Genomic DNA, 18,149 nt, shown 5'->3' on the forward strand with positions numbered 1-18,149 from the left:
AAGGAAAATTCAGGTCATATCTATTGCTTCACATAGCAAAATTTCCTAATCTTTATGGAGAATAAGAGTTACTAAGACATGTACTGTTGAGCCATAGAACTGTGCTGTGTGGAAGACAGGAGGAAATCTGAAAGTTAACATATTAAAATCAAGCCCAATTCGAGTGCAGGCAAAACTTAAAACAAGGCCTTAAGCCAATTCTCAAGGAGAGTCTTATTGCAGAGTACAGTTGCTTTCCAAGAGTATCAGTAGAATATACTTACCAAGGCTTTCTTGAAGAAAACACTAGAGTTCCATCTTGAGGCCAAGAAAACTGGGAAGAGCAAGGTCTCCGTTTTTCAAAAATGTAATTTTTAATTTGCAAGTTCATTAGGAATGGCCACTTTAAGTCACCGTATTTTAATAATAATAATAATAACAAAAAAGCTGAGTTTATTTACCTGCCTAAATAAGAGCATTATACCATAATTTAGTTCTTAAAATATCTTATATTTATTATTAATATCCAAGTACTTTATTATTAATATTCAAAGTACTTTACAGAACTTCTGATTAATACAGAATTTTTCATCAAGATATATCCAAGAGTCTTTTTGGTTTGTGTTTTAACAAATTACTAGCATCTGCTTGTTTTACTAATAGTTACCTCTGCTATAAAAGTTTAAAGTTCTAAATGCATCATCAGTGGAACAGCGAACAGTAATAGTATTTGATATTACAGAGCCCTTAAGGCTCTGTGGGTTTTTTTTTTTTTTTTCTCAACGTGGTGCTGTATCATCTTAAGTTTTCTTCTTCTGTGTAATCAAATTTAGCCATTTGGTAGGTATGTAATTTTGCTATATGACAAAGGTTACAAATGTGAAGACTAAGAAGACAAAGTAGTGCATTATCCTATTTGGAAACCCAAACAAATAAACCTAGTGCATGAAACGAGCCCTACTGTGGGTGTGTTAATAAATCACACAAAGGTCCGAGGAGAAGAAATTAATTTTACCTCTTACCAGTAGTCATCACAGAGTATTAGAGAAAGGTGGAAGTACTTCAACTAAGTCTGAATATTTTGTGAAAAATCAACAGGAACACATGGTAAGGAAAGAGATTTTGAAAAGCCTCAAATATACTTGGGTGCACTCAGGATACAGCATTTTAATGGACAGGATTAAAACAAGAAGGAGGACAAGTTGATAAGAGAGGAGATCGTTGGCCATTTGTGCCCTTAAATCCCCATCTGATTTATATACTATAGACAGTAGCCACTGAAAGTTTCCAAGTAGGAAAATTACACGAACTCTAGAAACAAAACTTGGCAGCAGATGGAGAAACTTTCAACACTTCCCACTCATCCATTCGTATCTTTGCCTTCTTTTCTTCCAATTTTGAGGCCAATCCATCCACGCCTGATCAGATCTCAGTCTGTGAATCCACAAAGGGAACTTGACCCATCTCTGGTCTCTTCTCCCTCTACTTTCAATCTTGTCTTTGCCATTAACATTGCCTGGTAAGAATGTCATTATCAAATAGTAATTCAATTCCGGAAGAAACACTTTCAAAAAAATAATGGAGCACAGTTGAAAGCCCTAGGGGCATTTCCCCCCTAAACAGAGCATGATTTGAAAAGAGGCAGTTATGAGAAACTGAGGTAGTATAGTATTGCTCATATATCCAGTGTTTGTCCCTCCCACAATTTTAGAGCTGCTTGAGTCATTTTAGCTGGGTTAGGGGAAGCGACCATAACAACTTCAAATATGGAAGAAGATGACTATTTGATAAGCTCTGTTTTCTTTCTAGATGCATTAAAACTGAACAGCTAAACTGGACCTAATTTTTAAAGGTTATTTGAATTAAATATATATATTCTTTTATTATAGCTCAATAAATGATATATTGTCACAGTCTAGAGAATCTTAAAATTCTTTTGTTCTCTTGAACACACCCCCACAATACATTCTGACTCTCTTCTTAGCCAAAGCAGTAACAAAAGAGAGTAGGAGGCAAATACATAATGCCAGCAGGAGCTCTGTCAAATGTGGGACTTGATAATCAATGGGTCTAAGACCCCTCCATTTTCTCTCCTGTAAACACCATCAACAGCTATGATTTTAATTCATTGTTGTTTGTATTTGTAATGAATTAAAGTTGCCCTTTTTAAGTTTTAAGAAAAAAAAATCTGTGATGGAAACCTTAATTTTACACACACACACAAATACTACTGCAAAAAAACCGAACGCCTAAGATTGAAATAGAAGACTGATGACAGAAAAATAATTCTCAGGTGTTGTTTAAAAGAAGTGAAAATTACCAAGACCATTCCTCTCCTTAGATCTATTATGTATTATGAAATTAATGAAGTTGTTTTGAGTGCTAACATTAAAATAACCTTTATAACACTTTTAATTGCAGAACTTTAGGATAGAAAAGTAGCCCTTTTTGAACAAGCAGCACTAGATACAGTTAAAAAACATGGTTATTAACTTTGTCATCATTTATAAAAGAAGATATTTTAAACAGCAGTATCATTAATGTCTTTATCTCAGTTTGAGGACTACACAGTTGAATACATAAGTCATTTTTTTTTTTAAGATTTTATTTATTTATTTGAGAGAGACAGGGAGAGAGAGCATGAGTGAGGAGAAGGTCAGAGGGAGAAGCGGACTCCCCTGGAGCCGGCAGCCCGATGCGGGACTCGATCTCGGGACTCCGGGATCATGACCTGAGCCGAAGGCAGTCGTCCAACCAACTGAGCCACCCAGGCGTCCCTACATAAGTCATTTTCAATGGGCAGAAGCAATTGACATATTGTGTCAATCATGTTCACATCATATTGTTGACATTTATATTTGCTACAATCTTATAGAATATAAATATTAACTAACATAAAATAAGTTGGTAGAAATACTTTACACAGGGTCAATTTGTGTTAGCCATAAGAAGTGTTATAGACTGATAACATAAGAAGCAACTATGGCAAAACACTCAGCAGCTCCAGGTCTAGAGATGGGAGTCATTTGTCAGTGACCTTTTAATTTCGGTGAATAACAGGGCTCCTTCATACGATACTGAGAGTTTATCACTAGCAACTTCCAAGCAAAAGTAGCTTCTACCTCACAGATCACACTCACTTTAAAATCAAACTCTAAGAAAGGACACTAATGATTTCCAAATTTGATAGCATCCATCTGAACACAGAACATAGCTTTTGAGCTCTCCAAGAAAAGCCAGAGCAGAACAATAGGTCATCTGGGGAAAATATTAAGTCAGTTCAATAATTGGAAAAAATAATGAGAATCTGAAAACTGTTATAAGAACATCCTATATTTTACCAGTTAGGACATCTCTTGATTCTAGGTATTATGCAATAAAAATGAAGATGTAGCAGGGAATTAAATATACTTTGCAGTCAAATGCTCTACCACTGAGCTATACCCCCTAAATATACCTTGAAACACTTTTTAATGAATATTTTTATGCAGGAAACCCAATTTCTTTTGGCAATTCTATTTATCCAATGTTTTTCACACTTCAAAGTTTTAAGTAATCAAAAACTTTTAAATTCTGTAATTTTTGACTCAATCCAGAAACCCAGTAACAGAAGTTACTCCAGATTGTAAATATGAATCATGCTTATGTTCTCTATAGAAAATCAAATATTTCTATCTGCACTTCATTAAAATATAAGCCACATACAATAAAACCATACATAACTTAGTATTTGTAAATTATATACCCTTGCATAAACACCACTTAGATCAGGATGAAGAATATTCTTTACACCCCAGAAAGTTCCCTTGTGCCCATGGTAGTTGATACTCCCATTCCACTCCCAGTTGCTAAAAACCATTGTTCTGCTTTGTCACTGTTAGCTTACTTTCTTCAGAATTTTCTATCAGTAGAATTGTACATTATGCAAATTTTTGTGTTTGGCTTCTTTCACTTTGAAAATGATGTTGAGATGTATCCAAGTTGTATGAATTAATAATCTGTTTCTAAATGCTGACAGCATTCCATTCTATCTCTATTGTTCAGTTTATGTCTCTACCAGTTGATGGACACTTGGTGGTGGTGGTGGGGGTAGTTCCAGCTTTTATTATAAATCTTCCAAAACATTTGAAACCAAGTCTTTGTATAAACTTGTGTTTTCATTCCTTTTGGAGAGCTACCTAGTGTTGGAGTTATAAGCCACAAGGAAAGGGCTTGCCTTCTTGGTGAGAAACTATTTTACAAAGCAGCTGGACCATTGTGCATTTCTATTTGCAGTGTATGAGATTTCTAGTTGCCCTACATCCTTGCCAGCATGTGTTATTGTCAGGCTTTCATTTTACTCATCCTGCTGGGTATGATTTCATTTGTGATTTTCATTTACATGTATCTAATGATGTTGAGCATCTATTCATGAGCTCACCTGCCATTCCTTATATATTCTAAGGTGAAATGTCTATTCAAATAATTAGCTTAAGTTGTAGAGCCCTTATATCTATTAGGTGCAATTTTTATTATCTGTTTTACAAATGTTTTCTAAGTAGTATGTTATGAAGAGCAATATATCTTAATTTTACAAAGTCCAATTTATCATTTTCCTTTTATGAAAAATACTTTTCACCTCAAGTCACAAAAATAATCTCCTTTGTTTTCTTTTATGTGATATAGTTTATAATTTAGAAGTCTATACTCCAGATTGAATTACTTTTCTTTACAGGTGATGTAATGATTGAGAATTATTTTTTTCCATAAGGATATGTAATTCTTCCAGCATGTTTATTGAAAAAAGTAGCATTTCCGTATCCAATTACTTTGGTTCTTCTATCAAAAGTCAGCGCACCATATTCAGACTTTTTTTTCATTGATCTATATAAATATACTTGACCACCACACTGTCTTAATGTATTATAGTTTTCAAAAGTAGTATATGGTAAGAGTTGATATCAAATACTGTAAGCTTTTCAACTTTGTTTTCTTTAAAAATTGTTTTAATTATTCTTTTCCTTTGATCTCTCATTGGTCTTACAATAACCTGGTCATTCTACTAAGATATTTTATGGAATCTCCTCTGTGACTACATTGAAACTATGGATCACTTTGTAAATAATATTAATATTGGTTTTCTAATCTATGAAAAGAGACTACTTCTCGGTTTACTTTTTAAAATTCCTGGTTATGGTTCATAGTTTTCAGCCTGCGGATATTGAATATATTGTGCTCAATTTATTCCCAAGTAATGTTTTTTATGCTATTATAAAGTATGTTGTTTTTAAATTTTCAATTTCCAATTGTTTATCAGTATAGAGAAATACAATGAATTTTTGTGTTTCCTGAAAACTTCCTGAACTTAAAAAGGCTTTTTTTTTTTTTTTTGCACATTCCTAGAGGTTCCTACAAAGAACACTGAATCATCTGATTACAACAGTTTCACTTCCTTTTCAAACTCACAATTTTTTTCCCCCTGCATTATTGCACTGCCAACATCCTCAAGTAAAATACTGAGTAAAGGGGAGATTAGATATCTATGCCTTGTTTCTGATGTTAGAGAGAAACTATTATTTTTCACTGTTAAATCTGACATTAACCACAAGTTTTCTGACAATGTCATTTTTCAGGCTGAAGTGGTTCCCTTGTATTTGCTTCGAGTTTGTTATGGATTCTGTTAAATATTTGACGGCAAATTAATTTTCTTGTGATGAGAACTTTTAAGATCTACTCTCTAAGCAGCGTTCAAACATGCAGCTGAGTATGATTAACCATAGGTGCCATGCTACACATTATATCTCCATTACATCCCCTGACTTATTTTAATTGGAAATTTGTACCTTTTGGCCCCATTCACTCATTTACCCACCCTTATATCCCTCTTTCAGCAACCCTCAAACAATTTTGGAGAGAGATTCTTGAGCCAATTTGTTTTTAATAGTATTAGAATTTCAATCCACCTATTACATTAAATATATAATTTGTGTTCAATTTTTAATTATTCAAAGTCAAACACTACAGAGCTTTTGAAGTTCTCATGGAATTCTTTACTGGTCCTTCGATTTTTCCTAAAGATCTGGAGTATCACTATGACTACTGCAAACTTCCCATAATTTAGACAAAATGAAAAATCAAAGGAACATGCCTTTTTAAAAAAAGCATTCCTAAGATTCTGACTCAGATGCAGATGTGAAAGGGAGAAATGGTATATTAGTGGCTGTAATTGCAGTAGTTTCAAACATCTTTCCACCGTGCCCTAAGCAAATGAAAACCTCAGCACTCTCTTGCATTTTGTAATCCTATAGAGTTGATCCCTTGTGGAATGCAATTTACAGATGAAATCTAAGACCTGAGACTGTACACTCATCTCTAAACTCAGACTAGGGCCTTTTTGCAAACACTTCTGCACAGAAGTCAAGAAGCTTCCTGCCATCATGACAGCAGGACTCCTTGGCCACATACAGTAAGAGAGATGCTTTTGCAGCAACAAATCAGGCTCAGAAATCAAAGGAAATTCATAGGTTTCAAGTTGCTCAATCAAGAACTTGTCTTATCCCACTTCTTCTCAACTTGTATGGAAATGGCATCAATGTGCTAACACTAAAAATGTCAATTGATACTTAAGTGAATTTAATAGCTTCATCTGTGACAATTTAGATATTCAGTTGGAAATTATTTTTCATAAATGGGTAGCATTGGTTGAAGGATTCAAAGAACATGTTTTTGTTTGTTGTTTAATTGGAAGATATGGTAGTTATAAAAATGACCAAAAATTCTTCCCCTCTCTGTGTTAATAGTGATGTTACAGATCCTCTCAACCTTCTAGAAGTCTGTTGCTTTGGTCAATGCAACATTAGCATAAGTGATGTGAACAAAGTCTTGAAGAATGCTTACACAGTGGAGCTTTCCCTCTGGATGCTTTTAACACCTGATATCCCCAAGAAAAGGCAGAGGTCACCTTGCTAGAGATGAGAAGCACAAATTATCAGCCAACTGCCAGATCTATTAGTGAGGCCGTCCAGGACTCACTCCCAGCTGAATCTCAAACTGATCTCAAGTCCAAGAGCTAACCTAAGAGATCAGCAGAACCTTACTCAGAACAGCAGAATTTGCAGTCACATAAATGGCTGTTGTATTCAGCCATTTAATTTGGGTGGTTTAGTAAACTTCAAGGGTTAACAGACACATGATGGGAAAATAATGAGGCTTTTAAAACAGTTTCATAGGAAAGAAGGGTAATATGGCTCAATATTATGAAGCTTAGATTACCAGAATTTGCTGGCAGAGAAACTTCTATAAAGTTGGCAGATGCTGAGGAAGTTTAAAGCTTAACTTTGAAAAATAAAAATAAATAAAATTTGGGTAAATAGAGGTAAGCAGAAAAAACTCTGTAGATGAGAATATTAATGTCAGCACAGCTGAAAGAACAGAAGGAAAATGGAACTTATGAGCAAGTTCTTACATTTCAGTCAATTTGACAGAATATATGAAATGTCATACCTCTAAGTAGATTACTGGCTTTACTTTCAACCCAGGACAAAGAAGTGACAGAAGCAGAAATAAAACCAAAACACTCTGATGGTCCTGTCCTTTATATTGGTCCTTTATGCATCTAGGTTTAAGACCAGGTCAAAGAAAGAGTTGAATTATATTCAGGTATTTGAATGTGCTTTTGGAAAAGGAAGCATTTGTTTTCATTAAAATAATCTCTACAGTCATGTAAATCATTTTTATTTTATTAAGTTTACAAAAAGAAATCCAAAGTGTATGTTAAGCCATTACTCTTTTCTTACCTTTTCTATCTCATGCTACACAAAATATCATTGTTCTCCATTTGAAATAATAAACCTGTAACTTTGCTTTAGATACAGGATCAGATTGTGCCAACTTGAGGCTTGTAACTAATTACTAATCATGATGTGTCCAATCAAAAATGATCATAATGTACATGCTAACAGTTCTGTATATGAACTGCAATTTCAATTAATGTGTTTTTCATTTCTACTGAATTTACAAAGTGCCATTTCACTCTTACTCCCCCTTCAGATCACTGTTAAAGAATACGGCAAGGGAGCCTATTTACAACTTCAGTCTATTTCAGTTTTACTATGGGTTTCATAGAGCTGTGTTCGCTTTATGGGACTTCTGTCAGGGAATATTTGCACTTGCACTGAATGATGTCTGTCTTCTTCACGGATTTGTAAACTCCTTGAGTGCAAAGACCAAGTATCTTTAGACTTCCAAATTTATTCTCTGCATGGAGCTCAGTGTCTGGCATCTAGCATGCACTCAACCAGTATTTGTTGAAAGGATGAATTAATGAAGAGATCTTTCTTTTGCATGCATGAGGTCTCAGTTTAAATGTTAGTAATGCAAACTGCTGAAGTCAATTTATTCCAGGAAGATGCAACAGCTGAGGTCCCAAACAGAAAAAAGATTCAAGGATCAAGAAACAGAAAGACCCAGGTGGATCAAAGCGGGGTAATCCACAAGATGAGATATGTTTCAAGAAGGAGTTAGGACATCAATTACACAGGGCCTTCTAAAGGGTTTGGAGTTCATTCTAAGTCCAATGGGAGAGACTGGAGGGTTTATACGGGGTTTGATATGATATAATGCATGCAAAGATCACTTCTTGCCGCTGTGCAAGCCATGGAGTGAAAGCAGGTGGTGACAGCTAGGGGTGAAGTCAGGAAATCTAGAGGAGTGAAATTTTAACCTCTTTAGGTTCATGTTGTAGAAAGGGAGAAAAGTGGATGAATGTGTCATATTTTCTTGAGATTCATTAGGATACATCTGACAGATCAAAGGGGAATTGAGCTATTTCCCTGGTTTCTGTCCTGAGCAACTGAGTGTATGTTGTTCCATTCATAGGCACACAGTCTATAAATGGGAGGGGGTGCATTAGAGGAAGAGTGGTGAAAACACAACCATGTGGTAGTTTTTAAGTAAAACATTAAAAGTAAAAAGATAGAAATTCTGTATTCTATGCAGACACTAATAAAAAGAAAGCCAAAAAAGCTGTAGTAAGGTCAAATAAGATTTTAGAACAAGGAATATAACCAGGGAAAAAAGAGACATTTCATAATGATAAAGAGGTCAATTCATCAACCCTTAGTAGGTCTGTACATATTAACAGGGCCTCATATCACGAGAAGCAAAATTTGTTAGAACCAAAAGGAGACATAGACAAGTCCATAACTACAGTAAAAAAATACAGCCTAGAGGGGGAAAGGGATGCTTATTATAAATTATCTTTCCTAATCACACTCACTAATGAATTCACTCCAGTTTCCAATTTATGTTATGGAATATACATAATTCTAACTTACTTCATCAGAACTGCTAAAATTATAGTCATAATTATTCCTTGCATAAAATTTCTCTGACACCAGTACCAAGGACCTCCAAAACTTCATGACTCAATAATCCAACAAGGGTTTATTATTTAACAAAAATAAAATACCGAATGTCAATATTGAGTATTTATTCAAAAGACACATGTTCTGTCAATTAAAAATAAAACAATATTGCATGCTAAGGGAGACATGATTTGACAAAGTAAATACTCTAAGTGTGATCACAAGTCCACTAAAAATGCTTAGCTTCGGAATTTTTTGAACAAGATTTGAAATACTTTTACATTTAAAATTCTTACATTTAAAGTTTCCATGTTACACCAATGGCAACAGCAACATTCACATGTACCATTTTTATAGAGTCTTAAAATTCTAGAATATTTCCAAACAGTATCTCATTCAATTCTCACAACTCAACAAAGTTTGTTTTTTCCCTAGAATAAAGAAACAAACAAACAAAAAAATAAATCTCAAGATGACAAGAAAGTAGCCACAATTCACAGTAAGTGAAGTCTCCTTGTCGTCTAACTTTATGTGCACTTTCTTTCACACACTTAGTTTTAATGTAAATATAAAGAGGTAGAAGGTATTTGTGTACCCACTTTATTCTTTGCCTGACAACCATCCTTTTTAATTATATTGTCAGGTTTTCAAAATACCCATGTAGTTCTTAGTAAATTTGCCAAGAAACACACTAAACATTTTGCTGTTTCTAGATAAAAGTGACTTTTATTTTAAAAAGGGGAGGGTAGGAAAATTCATTAGACCACAGTCTTCTTGAAATCATATTATAGAAGTGAACCTAAATAAGATTATGTATGAAATGACTCTTCTAGAAAAATATCTCTAATATGACTCTTCTATAAAAATATCTCTAAAATACTGAAGTGGAGTTTCAACACTATTTAAGAGCAGGTGCATCTAAATGTGTCCTAATTATAATCTAGTTAATTCTAGACCTGTATGAAAGTCTATGCTCCTTCCTGTCAATTCATACAGGAATTGTGAATTATTGCTATTATTCATATTTTCAGGATGAGTATATGCAAATAATATGAGGAAAAGGTGAATAAGAAAGAGAAGTTTCAGTTTTCTTATAAAGTAGAAATAAGATTAAGAATGTACACTAAGTACAAATAATGTATTATATACTTTGAAAAACAAAAAATATCATTTGTACTAAGAGCTTTTTATCTCTGCAGATTTCCCACAAAATTTAAACAAGACAATTGTATTATTATTGAACACAGCAGTAAATAATACCAAATAGGATTAGGTATTGACTTAATGAAAGGTCATAGCAATTAAAGTTGGCTTTAAATTTCTATTAATCACTAATAGCAAACAAATGCTTAGATTCCTTTAGAGCATTGGAGAATGGCATTTTTCTTCTCAGGAATTCACCTGGAATACATTAGATGTATGTAATCAGACACCTGAAGTTCCCCCTTATGACTTCACCATTCTACACATCTACTCCTGGTTCTACTCCTGCCCAAGAATTGAAGTAGTCCTCAGAAACTATAGGAGAAATAGGATAATCTAGGAACTTCTAAAAAGTGTTATTAATGTTCTTGACATTGCATATTTCTGTCAGACAAAAAACAGATTTTTGCTCCTAATTCTGAAGGCAACTTTTTCTCTAAGAGTCTTTGATGAAATAATAACATGGAAAACATGATAAAATGGAAGGTAGTTTTGAATTTAAATGGATACAGATTAGTCTCTATGCTTACTCCAATGACGCCTCTGTGCATTTCTTGGGGGTATGACTTTGAGCAAGTTACTTAATTCCTTGACCTTCATTTTATCTATAAATAAAACAGAAATATCTAGACTCATCTCACAAGATCATCTCCAGAATTTGGATAAATTTCTTAGCATGTGGTGAACAATAAATATTACTTCCCCTTCCCAGCACACAAGTCTTAAAAGCCACAAGTTTAAGTATCTGGTAATGCACAGTATTCCAAAAGCCATAGTCTCCTCTATGCACCAACTGTGGCAGTGGAGTGTTTACATTAACACAGAGTATTTATTTCTAGTAACACAGAAGTCACCTAAAACAGAGTCCCTGAACTTGATAATGCTTAAATTCTAATGATAGGCAATGGGATTTCTGGGTCTGTTATATATATTTTTGCACTATACAAGATTATGTTCAAGGATTATAAATAGAAAAATGCATTAAATATTTGGATACTCTCAAAGATCTTACATTTTAAATACTGAAGAAATATTTTACACCACTAAGGCTAAATGGTTTTAAACTTTTGCTTTCTCTACTCATAGTTTCTAACTCTTGCAAAATTACATAAGTACTTTTTAGTCTGCTAGAAACTATAAGTGACTAGAAAAACGAAGTTACAAAATATGTTCTAAGGTCTAATATTGCCTTGTTGCTCTCTCTGAAATACATTATGGTATACATAGTTGCAAATGTTTCAGCAAAATAACTATACTGTTCTTATAAAAAAAAAGTCTGGCTTAAGCCCTGATCATATAAAAAGGTATATTAGATATATTAATAATTTACTTTACTGGTTAATCCTATATATGCCATAAATCTTTATATGCATATTGAAAGATCTTTTTTTATTCTTGATTTTTTTTTGTTTAACAATTAACTTATTTTAAAACACCTTGGGGAAAAAAAGTGAAGACAATCAAATGGATAGAAAAAACTAAAAAAGTTTTCATTTTCTTGTTTTCAACAATTCATTAAGAACATCATCATGCCTAGAACATAGTTTTCCATGGTCAGTATCAAGTCTCCACATGAGACACAGCCCAAGTTTTCCTCTTCCTAAATCTCACTGGTCATTCGAAACCCAGTACTATACTATGGTGAATAATATCAGAGTCAGAATTGAGCATTAAGATTGGATGATGGAAAAAAGATTGGATTAAGGAATTAACTTCTAAGCACTCCCTAGCCCTAGAGATAAGCCTGCATATGAAGTTCGAAGTTTAGGTGGAGTACCTAGTAGAAAGTCATGGTATCCTTATTACCTAGTATTTTACAATTTCACAGATTCAGAAGGTTTGGTCAGCAGTTTAAAACACAAATTCCAGTTGAAATGGCAATCTCTGATATTAGGAATCACCAAAATGTGAAGCAATTTAAAATAGACGCTATGTAGATTCCTCTGGAAAGAATCAACTTTGGGAATTTTAGAAGTGGTTGTCCTGGAGGTAATTTAGTAACATCATGAAATAAGATTTGCATTTAAACTAAATTTATATATTTTATGGGTATAAAATGATAAACATAATGAATCATGTCCAAGAATTAAACCATGACCTGAGAATTTGCATATATTAATATTTTATTAGTAACTCCATAGAACATTCTGCTTCAAGGTCCACCAGTTAAAGACAACAGCAGCAAGCACACCAGAGGTAGATGAGAAAGTATTTACGAAGAATAATTACAATACTAACAGTAGAGGTATTGGTAATAGTTCACATGCATTGGTTATTTCTGTATCATATAGTAGACATCATTTAATACTCACAAAAATTATTGTAGATATTCTATTATTCTCATTTCAAAGATGAAAATATTTGGAAGGTAAATTACTCAATATCAAAATGCTACAAAAGTGGCAGATGTGAAATCATAGTTTAAAATACCAAGAATCTTCAAAAATATAATACATGCCAGATGTTAAAAAAAAATTCTACTCTTGAAAAATCATAGTAATGTCTTCCTAGGGTTGACTAGATAAGATAAGGAAAATTTAAGGTAGGAGAAATTACAGATGAGAAATGTAAATCCTCAGAGAAAATAGTATCAAGGACTAGCGAATCTATAAAAACCCTTAAAAATGTTTGCACAATCACTTAAGTATAGTCATTTATTGAACAACTTCTATTTAAGTCTAGTACTAAGTTCTTTTTGTAAATAAGCTCTTTGGCCGAAGTCATGGCCAAAAGTTGGCACAGTCCAAGTTCTAGCCACAGATTATTGTTCCTACAGCCCATATTCTCTGCCACAACGCTATGATCATGGGGCGTTTACATGCTTCGGTCTTCCCAGTTTCCATTTACCAGGTTTTGTTCACTAGGAAACTTTGGGGCTATCCCTTCCCTGCACTGAGCGTAAGATACTTGAAAAGTTGTTACAGGTTGAAGGTGAACACACATTCCAAGAAATCGAAGGGTCTAAATCCTCCATCTAAATATGCAACATCTTTCCATTTATGTCTAAGAGGTACTAACTTACCTCGAGTCTCAGATATGTGAGATTCAGAGTAACCTGAACGCTTGAGAAGCAAAACCTTTGGATGACCTGTATTTCTCAACACCTATCTACCCAAGATAAATTCACATCATGGCCAAAGCACCATTTCATCACTTAGCTTGTGTCTTCATGGCAGCTACTGGAGCTTCTAAGAGATGGCACGTCACCTATGCTCACTTAACCCCCTCTGGGATTGATTTCCTGCAGTAACTACTTCAATTTTGCCTTCTGATTCAACTTTACTCTCTTCTTACAATCCCAGTTCTATTTTTCTAATTAATCCCAACTGGAATGACTGGCAATTTCATATATTGGAGCAGAAAATTTTGACATTGAGGAAAAGATATCAGAAGCAAATTTACATGCATTTGAAGTACAGGTAAGGGAAGCTCACAGTTAGGGAAGGATCTGCATAAAGATAATCACAATAGGTACATTTTCATCATAACCCATTTCCAGGGGATAGCGTTCTCCATTTCACAGTTATTTTACAGCAATAAAAATAATGTAGATTGTAGCAATTACAGGTTTCATAAAACCGTATTGCAGTTCTATTTTACAAGAAGAATGCTTGTCATGAAACTCCCCTTATACTAAATGATAAGTCCCTATACTTTACGCAAGTAATAAAAATATCTCTAAATACAACAGCATATGCTTAGCTAATAATAAACATTTCAGTCCATATACCAATGCCTTTTTGTGGGAGCCTATTTTTTCCCCTCCACCATGTGTCTCTTTAGTTATAACCTTCCAAGGCAGAAATACTTCTAAGCAGGTCATGTCAGATATCATCAGCAAAGAGTAAATTATTCTGAAAGTCTTACCTGATCTTAGTGAGACGAGCGTAATCTGTTCCCCAACTCCATTAATCGGAGCTTATATCTGAGGAAACCAGACGTTTGCGGGTCCCAGGAAGAGATATCAGTAGCAGTCACTGAAAGTGCTCCAGAGTACCAATTCACAAAGTACTGAAACAGAGGGAAACAGAAAACAAGCACAAATCTGTTAACAGAGCTGCACAGTTACTTAGTTACTTTTTTCAGTATTAAACATACATACGTTAAACCACATGCACAACAACCTCAGCCTCATCCTATCTTCAAAACAACAGTTCATTGGCAGGCTACTCTAGTCATCAAGAATGTGAGCTCTGGGTCCAACACCAAGACCTCACGCTACACCTCAGCCACCCATCTGCCTCTTGGGCAAGCTATGGACACCCTCTGCAGAAGACTGTGAAAAGGACAAATTAATATAAGTGCTTTTAACAGGGGCTCAGTAAAGAGTAGTTATTTTATCCCCCCCCCCTTTTTTCACTGTTCTCAGTGAAAGGAAAACAGAACACCCATTTATTGAACACATAATATAAAGCAGTGGGTGGTACTTTATAGAAATTATCTCACTTCATCTTCAGATGACATGCTATTAAATCTGTTTTGCAAATAAGGAAACCAAGATCTGGGGAATTAGTAATCTATCCATGTTAGACAACAAGAAAACAGTATAATTGGGACTTAAACTAGGTCTGTCTGATTTCCAAAGTCTTTGCTGAACCCCCATATTGGAGGGCTCATTTGGAGTATTTTGATGCTATCCAGAGCAAAACAGCAAAAGTATGAAATTTAACTCTTACTATTGTTTTCATATAAAATACTATTTTTTATAAACTTCCCTTAAGTTTACTTACACTGAGTTTTAGTAGATTGAATGCAACTAAAATTAGCCAATGAAATTTAGCACATGAAACACATTAGAACATTTAAAGAAATTTTTTTTCAAGATTTTATTTATTTTAGAGAGACAGCAAGTGTGCCCTTGTCCACTTGTGTGCTCCAGCAGGGATAAGGGCAGAAGAGGGATGGAGAGGAAAAGGGAGAGAACCCAAACTTGTGCTGAGCCTAGAGCTCGATCCCATGACCCCGAGATCATTACCTGAGCTGAAGCCAAGAGTCAGATGTTTAACTGACCGAGCCACCCAGGCACCCCCTCAAAGTAATTTTTCTATTTAACTCTAACATGAAAGATTGATTTATACTGACGATTACTACCATGGAAAGATAACTGATGAAAGACAACTTGTTCAAATTCCTATAGTCAAAATTACAGAAGAATTAAAGCTGTGTACTAAGGACCATTTGATAGATTTTCATTATAATAGTATCTTTTCTAAAAATCTGCCAACAGAAAAATATTTAGTCATATTCCCAGCACATCATCATTGCCATCACTAATAATACGGTTATCTTTTCCAGACTATTTCTCTATGCTGAGATTTTTCCTAGATATATAACGATACTATATTCTGTTTATTTAACATTATAACAAGCAGTTCAAAGTTTTAAGTTTGTAAACATTTTATTAAATGTTTATTTAATAAACATTTATTTATTTATTAAATAGCACTACAGGGACATCTGGGTGGTTCAGCTGGTTAAGCGTCTGACTTGATTTTGGCTCAGGTCATGATCTCAGGGTTGTGAGATTGAGCCCCAAGTTGGGTTCTGTGCTCAGCAGGGAATCTGCTTGAGATTCTTTCCCTCTGCTCATCCACCCTGCGTGCATATATGCATATACTCTCTAAAATAAATTTTTTAAAAAAGTGAAATTTATCTAAAGTATATAATGCATTATTTTTTAAATAAATCTTTTAAAAAATGCATTATACATTTTAGATAAATTTCATTTTTTTTAAAATTATGGAATGTAAAACTATAATCCCTTATGACAATACCAAACTCCAAAAATTCTTTTAAGGATTTTTTTTGTTTCTCATTTGGTAGGAAAATCTGATCTGAACTGAACTGATATGAAGCCACTTATTATTTAGAATGCTCAATATGAATATTCTTATAATTCACAATGAAGTTATGAATGGGTTTAACTCTGGGGTCCTACCCCAGAAAACCTTGGCTATGGGGGGAGGGCATTATGTAATATAGCCTAAATAACCTCCTGTTACTTTTCTAAAATCTAACAAGGTCTGATTTCCGAAAACTTTAGAATTTTTGATGAGCAGTTATGGACCTAAAATAGTAACAGGGTCTCATGTGGTGCTTAGCACTTGCCAGACATATTATTTTAACTGCTTTACATATAATAAGCCTCCTAACATCCTCCCAAAACAAGGTAGCTTTTAGATATATATTTTTTTTCTTAAGATTTTTTTTTCAAAGATTTTATTTATTTGACAGACAGAGATCACAAGTAGGCAGAGAGAGAGAGAGAGAGAGAGAGAGAGAGAGAAGCAGGCTCGGCTCCCTGCGGAGCAGAGAGCCCGATGCGGGGCTCGATCCCGAGATCATGACCTGAGCCAAAGGCAGCGGCGTAACCCACTGAGCCACCCAGGCGCCCCTTCTTAAGATTTTATTTGAGAGAGAGAGAACACAGGACTGGAAAGAGAGGGAGCAGGGAGCCCAATGGGGGCCTCGATCCCAGGACCCTGGGATCATGACCTGAGCTGAAGGCAGACGCTTAAATGACTGAGCCACTGGAGTGTTCTGGTAGATACCATCATGAATATCCTCTTACAGATGAAACTGAGGAGACAGAGGAGACTGAGGCACAAGGAGCCTCAGTAACTTGCTTGATTCACATGGATAGGAAATAACAGACCGGCACCCTGAATCCAGACAGCCTGACTCCAGCACCTGCATCCCAAGGCAACATTCCTAGACACTGGCTTCACTCTCAGAAGTAGAACCAAGACATCAACATGTTTAAGATCTCAATGTGTATGGATAGGCTGTCTTCTTAGAATATTTGTGCCAGTCATGACACAGAACAAGCAGTTAGATTTCATTGCTGTCATTGGTTGTGATTCATTCTCAATTTTTTCATACTTTGCAGGTGAAGAAAATTAACTTTATGGTTGGCTTTGATTTTGACTTGCTTTTGTGACCGTGATGATGAAAATGTTTGCATATTTTTGTTATCATGTTTGTTTTTTCTTTCAATTATCTTTGCACACCCTTTCCCTAGTTAGACATACTACTTACTGTCTACCGGTATCTTCCTGTTCCTTATGCGCACCTGCATGGTCCTGCTTGGGACTGGTCGGTATACTCATCTGCCTTGGCTGTTTTACACCTGTGGGAGAACCTTGGTAATTCTGAGGCCTGTGCATCTGGAAGAGCTCTTCTTTCAAAGCCCAAACAACCTGGAATGGCCCGATTTCCAACCATCGCTGCCCCGATGCCCCTTATCTGTCCCTCTTTTCTTCCATTGCAGCTTCTCCTGAGTCAGAAACATCCCACATCTCCAACAATGGGGCCTTTCAATGACTCCAGCCCATGAAGGTCATGCCTTTGAGCTTTCTAATGTTTTGCTCATTCTGGTCACCTACCACAATCACAGGCATTTTTCATTGTTGACTGAGGGAATAAATTTTGATCATTATGTGAAGAATTCATCTAACACTCCAACCCTCTGGTACTTTTTCATCACCTCTGCCAACCTTTGGCTTTAGAGAGAATGAAAAGCCAAAGCAATTTCTCTTTCAAATCCTCTTCAAAAAAAAAAAAAAAAAAAAAAAATCTAGCAACATAAGCTGGAGATGAGAACCAATTCAATTGTTTTTCAGC

At 34.9% G+C, this 18,149-nt stretch overlaps 1 protein-coding gene across 4 annotated transcripts in view; it reads right to left on the minus strand.

Moving 5' to 3' along the window:
• Window positions 1-18,149, minus strand: part of DLGAP1 (DLG associated protein 1) — an 889,418-nt gene that overhangs the window by 747,253 nt on the left and 124,016 nt on the right. For all 4 annotated transcript variants that reach the window (XM_059140358.1, XM_059140356.1, XM_059140355.1 and 1 more), the window contains exon 2: window positions 14,394-14,537. The gene's annotated coding sequence lies outside the window, so the exon portion shown is untranslated. The remainder of the gene's footprint in view (window positions 1-14,393; window positions 14,538-18,149) is intronic.

Source organism: Mustela lutreola, chromosome 11 (assembly GCF_030435805.1).
Source record: "Mustela lutreola isolate mMusLut2 chromosome 11, mMusLut2.pri, whole genome shotgun sequence".
NCBI lineage: Eukaryota > Metazoa > Chordata > Mammalia > Carnivora > Mustelidae > Mustela > Mustela lutreola.